The following is a 14,306-nucleotide window of genomic DNA, read 5'->3' as shown; positions in this document are numbered from 1 at the left end:
GAAAGGGTATTGGTTTTGGAGTCCAGAGATCCAGGTTTTCATCCTGTCTGAGACTTTCCTAGCTCTGAGACTTGGATGAATTTTTTATCATTTGATGCCTTAGTTTTTCTATCTGAAAATTAGGGATATTCACGTTACCTCCTTCCTAGAGTTGTTGTAAGGAAGAGCACAGCATAAGTGAATGCTGTGGGAGCTCTAGGAGCTCTGATTGGAAGGCTCTCTGTCTGATACTTTCCTTGGAGTCAGGGGCTGATGAGGGGAGTTGCTGCAGGGCCAGCCCCTGGGAACCTCTCACTGGCAGAAAGAATGGTGAGTTTTAGGGGGAGCCAGACTTGGCCCATTTTCCCAGCCAGCGCCATGCATCTCTGTGCGTCGGTGTTCTTGGGCATTGTCCATTGATGCCCGCCATGATTCTGATGGGAGGGGTCCAAAGCAGGAAGACCCAGTGGTACATAGTCAGTCTTGGGACCGTGCCACCCAGCTGCAGCCTCTTTCTGTCTTCCATGAGAGCCACATGGACAATAAAAACCAGAATTGGCTTTGGAAGTGGAAGCGCTTGCAGTTTGGAGGGGAAGTAAGGGAATTTGAATGTAGGACAATATTTTAAAGGGGCAACACTGTCAAACTTCCTACTGGCCCCTTGCGTTAGGCCTTCTGTGGGGGCGGGAAAAGATTCTTATAACTCCCCGAGGACCTGTTTTCTGTGAATTTTTCTGACATTTTAATGAAAAGAAGTGTTGGGGGACTTTGAGTTTCCCCTGCAGCTTTTCAAAACCAAACTTGACGGGAAGCTAGAGATATCCTGGGGAAAACCAAGGAGAGCCACATGGGCCAGGGAGTAGGCTGCTGGGAGTCCAAGAGGTAGACATTTCAAAAGTTAAAACAGATAGCTAACACTAAAGAGATTTGCGGGGTAATGAAGACAGGGGTGTGTGTTTGTGCGCATGTGTATGTGTGCACATGTGTATGCATGTGTGTGCACACATGTGCGTGTGTGTGGCCAGGAAGCAAGGATGTATCAGTAACAGTGTGATACAATGGAAGGAGCCCTAACCTAGGGATCAGAAAGCCTGACTTCAAGACACAGCCCTGCTGAATGATCAGTTGTGTGACTTTGAGAGAGTCACTTTCCCACTCTGCTTTTCAATCTCCTTGTCTGTGAAATTTGTTGCGGTTTGGTTGTTTATCGGTCATGTGCTATTTTTTGTGATCCAGAGATACTGGAGCGGTTTGCCATTTCCTTCTCCAGCTCATTTTACAGATGGGGAAACTGAGGCCAATAGGGTGAAGTGACTTTGCCCAAGCTCCTATGGCTAGCAAGTGTCTGAGGCTACATTTGAACTCGGGTCTTCCTGACTGCAGGCTCTATCCACTGCGCCACCTAGCTGTCCATCTATGAAATAGGCACTGTAATTCCTTTTCTGCCTGTTGTGAATATGAAGTGATGAAAATTGCTTTGTAGGCAGGCAGTGCCATGTATACCAGTGTGAGATTATTAACAGTCAGTCTGTTGCAGTGAATAGTATAGTCTCAGACCTGAAGCTGTAGGTCACCCAGTGGGTAGTGGAGAGATGAGCATCCTATTACTGACCAACCATCCCCACCCTACCCCCAGAAGTGGCATAAATGCTATTGCCAGGGAAACATGTCTGGTGTGGAAGACGACAGGTCACTGAACTTCAGCTCATGTATTCCATTCACTGATACACATCTCATACATTCTAGTCATTCTGTCTGTCCCCCATGGATATATTCTCCACTTTATTATCGTCCGCCAAAAACAGTATGGTGTCCAGAAATGAAAGCAGGCGTCCCTTTGGGGTCTGTGCCTCCTCGTCCCTGGAAGCTGTGCCTCTCTTTGGCCTAAGCCTGCCCTGGCTTTCCTGCCCAGCCTCATCTTCTGATGTTTACTCGTTGACGCTGCTGGTCATCAACCCTACCCCCATGTCATGAAGGGGAATGATCAGAGCCCCAGTTTTAAAGTGATTGTGACGTTGATTTTTTAAACCAAAGTGTAAGACTTTACATTTGTCCTTCTTAGATTTCATCTTACTGGATTTGACCCTGTGCCAGCCCCACTCTTTTTCAGTCCTGACTGTCATCAGGTGGGTTAGCTGTCTCTTCTGGCTCTGGGTCATCTCTGAATTTGATAAGTGGGACCTCTCTGTATGGAGGCTTGCCTTTAGGTTTTGGTTTCTATGTGATTCTGGGCCTCCTTGGACCTCAGTTTCCCTGTCTGTAAACTAGAGATAGCAATCCTTGTACTGTCCCCTTCCCAGGGCTTTGTAAGTGATAAAGTGATATAAAAGTGGGAGCTGCTGTTCTAGCAACGACTCAACAGTAGTAATGGGAAATGAGGCATCTGTGCTTGGGAGACCTTTGTTCTCCGTCAGGTCCCTCGGCTCAGTCTCCCTCAATGACCTCAAGTGCCACTTAGTAAATATTCGGGGGATCAGACCAAATTGATTTTTCCTGACTCATGGGGAGATGACTTAACCAGGCACATCATAATGACCAGGGGCAGAGCAGGACTGAATGAGTGAGTGGGCTGGCTGGAGTCGGGAGTAGCAAGGCTCCTTCCTGTCCTCTTCCCCAGACTCTTTCCCCAGCTTCCTGTGTGACCTTAGACACATCACTCACCCTCCCACTCTGGGACTCAGGGTGTGGTCATCCTTACCCATCATCACGTCTCCCAAGCATGTGGAGGGAGTGAGTGAGCAAGTGAGCAGGCGGGCGAATGGGCTACTGTGAGTAATGAGCCTTGGCCTTGTCTGCGGGCAGGCGGAAACTAGAGATAAGCCTCCTAGACCAGAACTGAGCCCTGTTAGTCATCGCGCCTTGGATGAAGCCAGAAATGTCACGGAATTAGAGAGTCTTAGTGAGGAGTGACCTCAGAGGTCATGGAATCCCAGAGCTGGAAGGGATCGCAACAAGTGGGTTCCCTCAAAAATGTTCTCCTAGCATCCCCTCGAGCCTTTTCGGGCCCAGCTCACCACCTACTCATAGAGCCCTTTGCATTTTATGCGATTTGAGTGGCTGAACTGGAAGGGACCCCAAAGGTCATTGAGTCTAACCCCCACATTTTTAACATATGAAGAGACTGAGGCCTCGTGAGGGACTTAGGTCACCCACAACTCAAGAACAGAACTGAAGCTTGGGACCCTGGAGGATCTCACATGGCGATTTCAGCTCCCAAGATGCTCATGATGAAATGTAGGAGATGATATATCCAAACCAGATAGTCACAGGATAAATCAGGGACAGTCTCAGAGGGAAGGTGCTAGCACTGAGGAGGACCAGAAAGGCTTCCTGTAGAAGGTGGGAGTTCAGCCAGAGCGTGAAGGGAGCTAGGAGGTGGAAATGAGATGGGAGAGCCTCCCAGAGGTAGACAGAGAAAACACCCAGAATTGGAGATGCAGGGTGGAGTGTCTCCTGTGACGAACAAGGAGACCAGTGTCACAGAGTATGTTGAGGGGAGTGAAGTGTGAGAAAACTGGAAATACTGGAAGAGGCCGGGTTATGGAGGGCTTTAAAAGCCAAACATTGGATCCTGGAGGTAATAGGTAAGGAAGATCGTTTTGAAAGTTGAGTGGAGGATGGACTGGAGTGAGGAGAGACTTAAGGTGGAGAGCCTAGCCAGCAGGTTAGTGTGACAGTGCAGGTGCGAGGTGAGTTCCTAGGACCAGAGGGGTGGCAGTGTCAGAAGAGAGATGCCATATTAGAGAGATGGTAGGAAGGTTGTATGGACAGAGACGTTGGCAACAGTTTGGATGGGAGTGGGATGAGAGATAGTGAGGAGTCCAGGACAACACCTAGGTTTGGAGCCAAGGTGATTGGGAGAATGAGTAACGGTAATAGGGAAGTTTGGACATGGGGAGACTTTGGGGTGAAATAGAAGGAGTTTAGTATTGGGCACATGGAACTTTAAGATGTCGATGGACTCTTGTGTGTATAAGCGATATCACATTTCTGCACTCCCAATGGGTGGAAGAGGGCTGGAAGGGAGGGAGAGAAGTCAGAACCGAAAACTGTAAAAAAAAATTGCTAAAAATAAGTAAATAATATATTTTTTAAAAAGGCTGTTTATGGAACATCCACTTCTAGATGTCCAGTAGGCAGTTGGAGGTGCAAGTCTGGAAATCAGAAGGGAGGTTAGGGCTCAGTTTCAACTGCATAGAGATGAAAATTGAATCTGTGGGAGCTGATGAGATTACCACTGAACTAGTGTAGAGGGAGAAGAGAAGAGGGTACAGGAGAGAGCTTGGGAGATACCTGTGATTAGCAGGCATTGGGTTCTAGTGCAGGGAGTTTGGGGGTCTGTCCTGTGACCCTATCTCCCCTTTCATGTACCCTGTATGTATCTCCCTCCCTCTGAGTTTTTTGATCACTTCTCTGTCTGTGTTTATCTTCTGGATAGAATATTCACCCCAAGATTTCAAGGCCCCTCTCACCTATCAGAGCCTGGGCAATAAGCATTTTTAATGCATTTAATTTTTCCTTCATGGATCATTAGACTGACCATTTTGAGAAGTCATGGATCTAATTGAAGTGGTTGTGTTCTGGAGTGTGAGGCAATCAGCATTGTAATCATCTGAAAATGGGCCCATCTGGCCCATCTCTCCACTTTTAGGGAATTCCTTCAGGGTGGTGTAATGGAAAGAGCATGAGATTTGGCATCGGAGGGCCCAGGGACCTGGGATTCAATCCCATCTCGTCTGCTTACTCCTTGTTTAATGTGGGGTCATTCACCGAACCTCTCCATGCCTCCCCTTCCTTATGGATAAAATGAAGAGATTGCGCTGGATCATCTGAGACCCTGCCTCACTCGATAGCTTTGATCTCAGGCTCCTGGAAGCCCAGCCCAGGCCTTTTTAGTACTTACCCATTCTTGAATGCCTAATTCAAACACCTCCTCCTCCAGGAAGTCTTCCTGGAAGGTCTCCATTGATGTTTTTTTGGTTTCTCATTGCTCCTCTGTGTCTGCAATGACCTGATTGTGTCATGTGCGTTAGAGCCATCTGTGTCGTCTTGTGATCCTGCCCAGACCCCAGGAGGGCAGAGGATGTGTCCTGCTTCCACTCAGCCCTCAGTCATGCAACAATGCTCCTCTACGTTCTCTTCCTATCTCCCTGCCTTTTCTGCCCAAGTACCACTTACTCCATGAACTGCTAAGGCAATGATTCTTCTCCCATTTAGTCTCTGCCTCACAGCTAGCACTGGAGTCTGTTCTGCCTTGCCTTGTTAGCTAGCTTTTTGCATTTACTATACATGCTAACATTTAAGGGGCTACTGGATAGGGGTACGGTGAGTCTTGCATCCCCAGTTAGATACAAGCCTGTGGAGAGCAGGTAGCATTTCTTCTTCTTTAAGTACTTCTCTCAGCACCTGTAATAAGGATCAAACTCACTGGAAAGTGCAACGTTGACAACTGGTCCAGCATTCTGTGGTTCTTTCTAGATCTGGAAGTTTCTGCTGGTGGGTTCCTGACTGACACTGTGTTCTCTGTTCTGAAGTCCTTTCCAGGGCTGACATTCCAAGAATAACAGTCCCATCTCCCTGCAGCACGTTAAGGTTTACAAAGCAGTCTTCTCACAATGACTCTAGGAGGCAGGTAGTGTCATAGGACTTAGAACTAGAAAGGCCCTTAGAGAGAATTTATTCCACCCCCCCTGTTTTACAGATGAGGAAACTGAGACCCAAAGAGGCTCAGTGGCTGGCCAGCATTCTGATCCGGGTCCTCTGACTCCTCCGCTGTGTCTCTCAGCTGCCCAAGGGTTTTGAGAGAGGATGGAAACAGAATTATTTCCTAAGGTAAATTGGACAGACACTTATTAAATGCTTTCGATGTGTAAGGCACTGTCCTAGGCAATGGGGTGTACAACAGTGAAGGAGACTTGGATCCTGCCATCCAGGAATTTCTGACATATTTGGTGGGAGGAGTCCATCAGTCTCACTTTGAGGAAAATAGATGGAAATCCTTTTATACCCAGAAATGACAGAATTAGTCTGGAAGGTGAATTTTCATTTTCCCCAGACATTATTTTGGTATGAAATATACATTCTTCAGTCCTTTGTTTTTGTCTCTGTCTCCCCAGTGCCTATCATAGTGTTTGACACACATAATAAATACTTGAAGTTTGGAGGAGGGGCTCGTCTAGGACTGAAGACGGGAGTTCCATCTGGCATTGTGGGACTGGTGTTCAGGAGACTGATAGGGGAGTTATGTGTAGAGATGGTACTTGATACATGGGAGTCAGAGAGAGACAGAGAGAGAAGAAATGAAAGACCAGAACCAGGTCTTGGGTGATACCTGCCCTTAGGAATCTGGGGGACAGAGGTGATCTGGCAAAGGAGACTGCAAAGCAATAGACAGGTAGGAGAAGACCCAGGAGAGGAGGGCAGTGTCATAGGAGCCAAGTGAGAAGAACATTGGGTAATAGTATCAAAGGTTGTAGAGAAGCGAGAAAGGATGAGGATGGAGAAAAGGGTTTAGCAGTTGAGATGTGGTTTCAGTTGCATGTTACCTGATTGTAAGGGATTGAAAAGTGATGGGAGGTGATGACATCGAAGTAGAGAGTGTGGACCAGCCTTTTGTTTTAACCATTTATTGGTAAACGAGAGAAGGATGGCTTGACACAGGGGTTCTTAGGGTCTGTGGATTTATTTTTAAACATATTTTGATTACCATATTCAAACATAATTGGTTTCCTTTGCAATCCTGTGTAGTACTTTATCTGATGCATTTAAAAACCTTATTTTAAGAAGGGGTCCATGGGCTTCACTAGGTTGTTGACACGGTCTAAAACAGAAAAAAGGGTAAGAGCGTCCGACTTCAAAGGGATGCCAAGGTCACAGGAATGAATGAACCCAAATTATTTCTTAAGTCAGTATTTTGGGGCAGAGAGGAAGACACTCTCCCTCTCCCCCACAAAAGCCCAACAAAACAAAATACCAAGGCTTGAGAAGAGAAAGTTCGGATCAGCTCTTGTGGAAGAACCAGTCAGAGAAGATGGGGAGAATTGTGTCCGGGCAATAAGGAATCAGAAGCCATGGGAGTGTAGGGCATTCTTGTGGAGTGATTTTGTGCCTTTCTTAGTATCAGTAGCATTTTTGTAGGAGTGGAAAAGGTGAACGATGGGGTAACCCAACCCAAGGTTTCAGATTGCAGGGGTATGAGTAGTGAGTGATAGGACACAGAAGCATGGAATTTGATGGTGGAGAATGATGGATTGCTTGTTGGAGCCATGAGCTATGAGAGTCCAAACTGTGGAGAAAAGTGGGAACAGAGAGGAGCATGTCAGGATTCAGGATTTGGGAGATGGGGGCAGGGGAGCATCTGCATTATCTCTCCAAGGCTGTGATTGGGTTTCTGAAAAGAGCCTGGCTATCATGAGGAGTATAATAATCCTGTGAAACAGGCAGTAAAATAATGTTACATCCATTTTACAGGTAAGGAAACTAACAATTCTAGCAACTTGGGCAATCCCATCAATTGTACTCAGGGCAGGCAGTCTGAAAGGTGCTTCCAAACCAATTTCTTTTTTGTTTTTTTAAATGTAATTTGGTATTTTATTTTCCCCCCAATTACATGTAAAAACAACATTAATATTCTTCTTTTCAAATTGAAATAAACTTCTTAAGACAAATTCATTTGAGTGAGAGAAAGAATGAAGAGGGAGTTCATCGGCCTCCAGAAACAAGGCCCTGAGGTGGACTGGGGATTTGGAGACAGACTCTGGGATGTGTGTGAGTTTGCTTCTGGTTTGGGGCATGCAGGGAAGGGAGCCTGAGGGTGAACCCAGGGAACAGGAGAAGGAAGCCTGCCATCTGCTAGCTTCCCAGGTGCTAAACTCACTTCCTTCTGCCTGCTAAAGGTGCACGGGTGCTGTCAGCATCTTCGAAATTTCGGTATCCTGGGGTGAAGCTCTAGTTGTCCTCCCCTCGATCAGTCTATCAGCAAACATTTATTAAGTGCCTGCTATGTGCTGGGCATGAGAAAGCTTGGTGCCAGTAAGACTTCAGCTCAAGCCTGGGCCCTGACACATTTTGGCTTTGTGACCTAGGGCGATTTGCCTTTAACTTCTTAGTGCTCTGGGCAGCTCTGACTGAGATGGTGAGGTGCTGACCTGCACTGGTAAAGGGAGTTCCCTGACCTGGGAGTTCCCTGGGCCATTGATGTCAGAGGTGTCGCCGTCCCCACTGTGTGCCAGGCACTGAATTGTCTAATGATAGCAGGAAGATCTGGAGGTGGGCAGGAGAAGAAGCCCACTCCTCCTCTAGGTGGAGGGCAGAAGAAGAGAGGGGCCAAGCAGAGAGAAGCTTCAGTTTTCAGGGAAGGAAGGTCTGTGTACTTGCTTACCTCTGCACCCTCTGTGGATTCATTGGAGGTAAGGGAAGGAAAAGGAAATAGAAGTTTGCTAGCCACAGGATGGGGGAGGTCCCAGTTAATTAGGACCCTCTACCCTCTGCCTCTGTGATGCTGGAGCCAGGAATCCACCTCTTTTCTCCCTGGGCACTAACACAGGTGTTGCTCTAGCAAGTTGCCAGTGTTTCTTTTTCTCAGATAGAAATCCTTCGGAGATATCGGCCTCAGTTTACCATCTCCCATCTAGAGGGTTGGCATAGTGCAGGGAACAGAGTGCTAGACTCCAAGTCGGGAGACCTGGTTTTGAATCCCAGCATAATCAGGGGCCAGTCATTTAACCTTTCTGTAAGCCTCACTTTTCCCCTCTGTAAAATGGGGCTGATAGTACCTGCAGCATGTGCCTGGCAGGATGCTTGTGGGATTGAAATGAGCTCAGGCACACAAAAGTGCTTTGCAAACTTTAATCATGGATGGTGACTGCTGGTACTTGCTACTCATTTATCATCCGTCAGCTCTTCTTTTGAGATCTTTTTTTATCCTTCAAGCTGGGATGTGCTTGTAAATATTTAATAACCAGCTTGAGGGGTGGGGGTAGGGAGAAAGAATATGCTAAAGACACGTTTTTAAGTTGAACATTCCTAGTCTTTTCTCCATCACTTTCTTTCAAGTAGACATTGACAACAACAACCAACCAAGCTCTGATCTGTACTTGGCCAGTTTCTGAGGTGTAACTACTCACCCTGAAAATTTAACTCTTAGCTCTGGGGAAGCTTGGAAGAAATGGCTTCGGGGAATGCCTGCCTTCCAGGCCTAACTGGAATTCCCCTTTCTCCAGGAAGCCTTTCTTGACCCCCTGGAGCAAAAACTAGAAGAGATTTCAGACTCCCTGCTCCATGTAAGTCCCCTCCTAAGCACCAGGCCCTCTGTGGATAGACCTCTTCTCATCTCCCATGCTCCGTAAGATCCCTGGCCTTTCCCGTGGGAAGAATTCAACGTGAGCAGTGCCCAGGCCTGGTGAAAAGTGTGGCGTCCAGGCCTGGACCAGGACCCTTCGGATCCCCTCCAGCCACCGCAGCCATGAGCTTGAAACTCTACCTAGACTTTGTCTCCCAGCCCAGCCGCGTCCTCTACTTCTTTGCCAAGGTTAATCGCATCCCCTTCGAGTTGCAGACTGTGGAGCTGTTCCGGGGGCAGCACCTGACTGATGATTTTGCCAAAGTGAACAGACTGAAGAGACTGCTGGCCATGAAAGATGGAGATTTCCCCTTGGCAGAAAGTGTGGCCATCCTGCACTACCTGAGTCAGAAATATAAGACCCCAGATCACTGGTTTCCTACAGACCTGCAGGCCCGGGCATGGGTTGAAGAATACCTGTACTGGCATGGTGATTCCATTCGAGGCACACTTGGCACAGTGCTATGGATTCAGGTGCTGGGCCCTCTCATTGATGTCCATGTCCCCAAGGAGAAAGTGGATAAGAACAGAGCCTTCATAACAAAACTCCTACAACATCTGGAGCAGAGTTTCCTGCAGGACAAGCCCTTCCTCACTGGTGACCAGATCTCTGTGGCTGATCTGATGGCACTGGAAGAGCTGATGCGGGCCTTCTATGCTGGTTTTGATGTCTTCGAGGGACGGCCCAAGCTGGCAGCTTGGTGTGGGCGGGTGGAGGCTATCTTGGGGGAGAAGCTATGCCAAGAGACCCGGGAAGCCCTCCGTAGACTCTGTGCAGAGCCCACGACTTTGAAGGACATCCCCTCGTCCATTAAGGATTGGATGATGTTACGTATTTCAAAGATCCCCTAATACAAGGATCTCAAATATCTGAAGACTGTGTTCTGATATTCTCTCAGATATTTCCAAACAATGATCCTCCTTCCTCTTCCTCCTCCTCCTCACCCCACATCCTGGATCTTGGCCCTCGGACAACAGACTGACAGAAGAACTTTCTCCAGTGCTCCATTCTATTTCCAAACTATATGCCCATGTCCTCCACCCCCTTCTCATGACCTTGCTCCCCTTTATGTTGTCTCCTTCCTGCCCCCCATAAAATGTAAGAGCTCTTTGATGGCTCGGATGGTCTTTTTGCTAATTTTTGTATGCCAAGCATTTGGCATAGTGATTGATACATGATAAGAACTGAATAAATGCTTTTTCATTCAAAAAAAAAAAGAAAAAGAAAAGTGTGGCGTCCAAAGGCTGATGTTGATGTCCCAGCTCTACCCCTGCCCCCAGCCCTTACTGTGTGTCCTTGGACAAAGTGCGTGGCCAGTCTTGGCCCCAAGGCCTTCATTTGCAAGGTGGAGACTGTGCCAGCTTGGAGGAAATTGCTTTAGAAACTGTAGAGTTGCTGCCTTTTGTGTGTCCTGGGCCAAGCAGGGCCTACTCTGCACATAGTAGGTACTTAAAAGTGCTTCTCTTAAGAGTACTAGCAGACATGAATACAGTGCTTTGTGGTTATCTCCTTTTCATTCCGCACTGGCTCCCTAAGGTAGGTGCTATTATTAACACCATTTCACCCGAGAAGAAGGCCAAGGTCACAGGGCTCTGAAGTCTCCCAGGCTGAATTTGAACTCTTTCCACTGTGACAGTCTTCCTAGTGTTGAAGTCAACAGATGGAAGGCAAACCATAGCAGCTTGTTAAGGGGAGCTAGGCTATTTGGGGAACATCTCTAACCTTTGAGATGACTCAGGTCTGCAGTCAGGAAGACCCAAGTTCAAATCCATCCAAGTCACTTAACTTCTGCTTGTCTGAGTTTCTTCATCTCTAAAATGGGGATAATAATAGCACCTACCCCCTTCCCCCTCAGTTGTTGTAGGAATTAAATGAGATAGCACTTATAAAACCATTATGTGCCTGGCACATACTAAGTGTTATATAAATGTTAACTGTTATTAGTGTTATTAATAGTTGAGGTACATTTCAAGGAGGACACCAGACCCTTCGTTTGTGCCCCATCAGAGAGAAGATCCTGGGCTGCCCAGAAGGCATAGTTCCCCCTTCTCTCCCATATCAGGATGTTGATACCTTTTTAATCTGGTGTCTGGTCGCCTGACCCAGAATCTTAGAATCACAGGACCCAGGCGTTGTTGAAAGAGACCTCAGAGGCAGCCTAATTTCTGGCTTACCTGTACCCCATCCATGGCACACAGCAGATCTCCAGCAGCAGGGTGCCAGTCACCTCCAGCAGCAGCCCAGCTTGCCCTTGGCCAGCTCGGATGGTTATTTAAGCTTGTTCTCCCTAACCTCCTGCCTCTCTGCCATCTCTTTGCCCACTGTTCCTTGTTGTGCCCTCTGGGGCCAAGTAGAAACAAGTTTCATCCCTCTTTAGCATGATGGACCTTCAGATACATCCACTCTGTGGGATTTTCTTAACATTCAGGTCTGATTGTCTGACACCCCCCCCCCCCAAAAAAAAAAAAACTCCAGTGTCTCTTGGTCACCTCCAGGAGCAAATACAAAATAGTGTGTTTGGCACGCAAAGTCCTTCATGCTATACAGACCTTATCCCTTTGTATCTCTCCAGTCTTCTTTATACCTTATTCCCTAAAAATGTACTCTTCCATCCAGGGACCCTGGCTTCTGGCTGTTCCATGAACAAGACCCTCCACTTCTGGGCTCTGGGCATTTTCTCTGGTTGTCTCCCCAGGCCTGGAGCTCTTTACCTCCCACACTCCAACAACTGATGTCTCTGGCTTCTTTTAAGTCCCTACTGTGTACAGGAAGCCTTTCCCAACCCCTCTTAATTCTGGTGCCACCTGACTGTTAATGATTCCTATTTTTCCTGTCCAGGGCAGCTTTGTACTTCTTTATTTACTTGTCTCCTTTGTTAGATTGTAAGCTGCTCCAGGGCGGGGACTGTCCTCTGCCTCTTTTTGTATCTCCAGCACTTAGCACAAGGACTGGCATGGCTTAACGAATATAAATTGATTGAATGAAAGACATGAAGATAATACTCCTGTCTCAGGAACAGTAAGAACCTTCTGATTTACTTGGCCTGATTTGAGAGTTTGAATGAATGAATGAATGAATGAAAAAGCATCTGTTTCACACCGATTATGTGCTGAGAACTGGGCGAGTCTCCCTCCATCACCAGTACCCTATGAGGATCTTAGAATCACCCTCTTCTGCGGGAGACTTTTCCTAGGCCGCCCAGCTACTGGTGCCCTCCCTCGTCCATTTGACACTTGTCTGGTGTGTTTGAATGTAGTCTCTCCCAGTAGAGTGTGAGCTCCTTGAGGACAGGAACTGTGTGTGCTTTGGCCTTTCTTTATATCCCCAGTGCATAGTACAGGGCCTGGCCCATAATAGGCATCCTGTTCAGCCCCTGGAATCTTCTCTAGAGCGTCCTTGACAATGGTCATCACACCTTCAGCCTGGAGACCTCCAAGGGCAGGGAGCTCAATGCCTCCTGGGCCAGCTCCTTATCTCCCATCCCACTTGCCAGTCTCTTCTCCTTTCTCCTGTGGCCCCAGGGACCAGCCTCCTTGCTCTTTCCCTAGGGCCTCCATCATGCTTTTAAGCCCAGTTTTCTCTTCTCTCAGACACTCTGGGAACTTGAGATGTAGTCGTCTACTTCCTTCCCTCCGTTTCTGTCCCTGAAGCAGGATCCTTGGAATCACTGGAACCTTTCTCAGGGCCTTTATAGGCAGAGAGAGAAGGGGTCCAGAGATTTGGAAACCACTAGGAGTCTAGCCAGTGGACCCCCCTGAGCAACCAGGGTGATGCAAGTAGGCTTTCCTCTGGTCTGTCTAAACTGCTGCCCTGCACCTCCATGACTCATCTCCACCTTCTGATCTTGAGAGCCAGCCCCCTCTAACCCTTGTGTGGATCTTATGCATCCTAATATCAAGGAAGGGTTATCCACCACACCTGGAACTCTTTCCCTCTTTATGTTGAAGCTTCATGCATGCACCACCTCTTTTAAGAGGCCTCTCCTGATTGTCTCACTTGTTAGTACCCCCTGCTCCCACTCACTCCCTCCAAAAAAAAAAACACCTGTATTTTTTTTCAAATGTGTATAATTGGGATTTCTACTTATGTACTGAGGTAAATGACCACTCAGTTTAAAATAATTATTCTTTATGTGCATGGGATAAAAATTATCCAAAGATGCATTGGAATCCCATTTAAAAAATAATACACTGGTAACTTTCAGCCCAAACCAAATATATGTGTGTGTGTATGTATATATGTATGTATGTGCATATATGTATATGTGTATACACACACACACTCTCTTCCATAAATGGAAGTCAGTGGAGAATGTCCACTCTTTGAAGATAGGGGCCATATCACTTTGAATTTGCATCCCCAGCATCCAGTAAATGCCTGTGACTAGAGGACTGATGGAAGCCTCCAAGTCTGATGTGTCTGGAAATTGTTGACCCTGAGCACAGCACTCAATCTCCTGGAGTTTCCGTTTTCTCATCTGTAAGATGGAGACAGTATTATTTACAGCATCTCCTTCCTGGATAGTTGCAAGGGCATTTGGCAGAAGAGAGGAAGCAGAAAGGGCACTCTGAAGACTCGTGTATGAGGCCCAATGAGATTATCACCTGCGTGACCTTGGGCAAGTCACGTAACCTCTGGGGGCCTCAGTTTCCTCCTTGGTAAATTAGATGACTTTAAAGGTCCCTTCCAGCTCCAAATCAGTAAGCCTGGGAACCTTGGTTTTAAAGGCCTGTAGAAAGGCAGATTATTATTTAGAACTTTTTACAAAAGGAAGATCAGGCCAGAGTAATGGAGGACAACAAAAAAATTAAGTTTGGGGTCACAGTGTGGAGCATCACTTCTTTGGCTCTCAGTTAATTCCCTTTCTTCTGTGCCTCCTTATACGAAGTAACCCAGTTAGCAGAAAACATTCTGGGACTGGAGCTAGCAGGCCTGTGTTTTTGTCCCAGCTCTGATGCTTGCCAAATATGTGACCTTGGGCAAGTC

The 14,306-nt window shown here is 47.2% G+C and overlaps 1 protein-coding gene and 1 pseudogene across 1 annotated transcript in view; both read left to right on the top strand.

Annotated features, from left to right (window-relative positions):
- Nucleotides 1-14,306, top strand: part of KLHL26 (kelch like family member 26) — a 42,272-nt gene that overhangs the window by 16,689 nt on the left and 11,277 nt on the right.
- Nucleotides 5,846-10,548, top strand: LOC140499767 (glutathione S-transferase theta-2 pseudogene; annotated as a pseudogene).

This window comes from Notamacropus eugenii, chromosome 4 (genome assembly GCF_028372415.1).
Source record: "Notamacropus eugenii isolate mMacEug1 chromosome 4, mMacEug1.pri_v2, whole genome shotgun sequence".
Classification (NCBI taxonomy): domain Eukaryota; kingdom Metazoa; phylum Chordata; class Mammalia; order Diprotodontia; family Macropodidae; genus Notamacropus; species Notamacropus eugenii.
The sequence above is the reverse complement of the archived record's forward strand: the minus strand, read 5'-3'. Positions and strand labels throughout refer to the sequence as shown.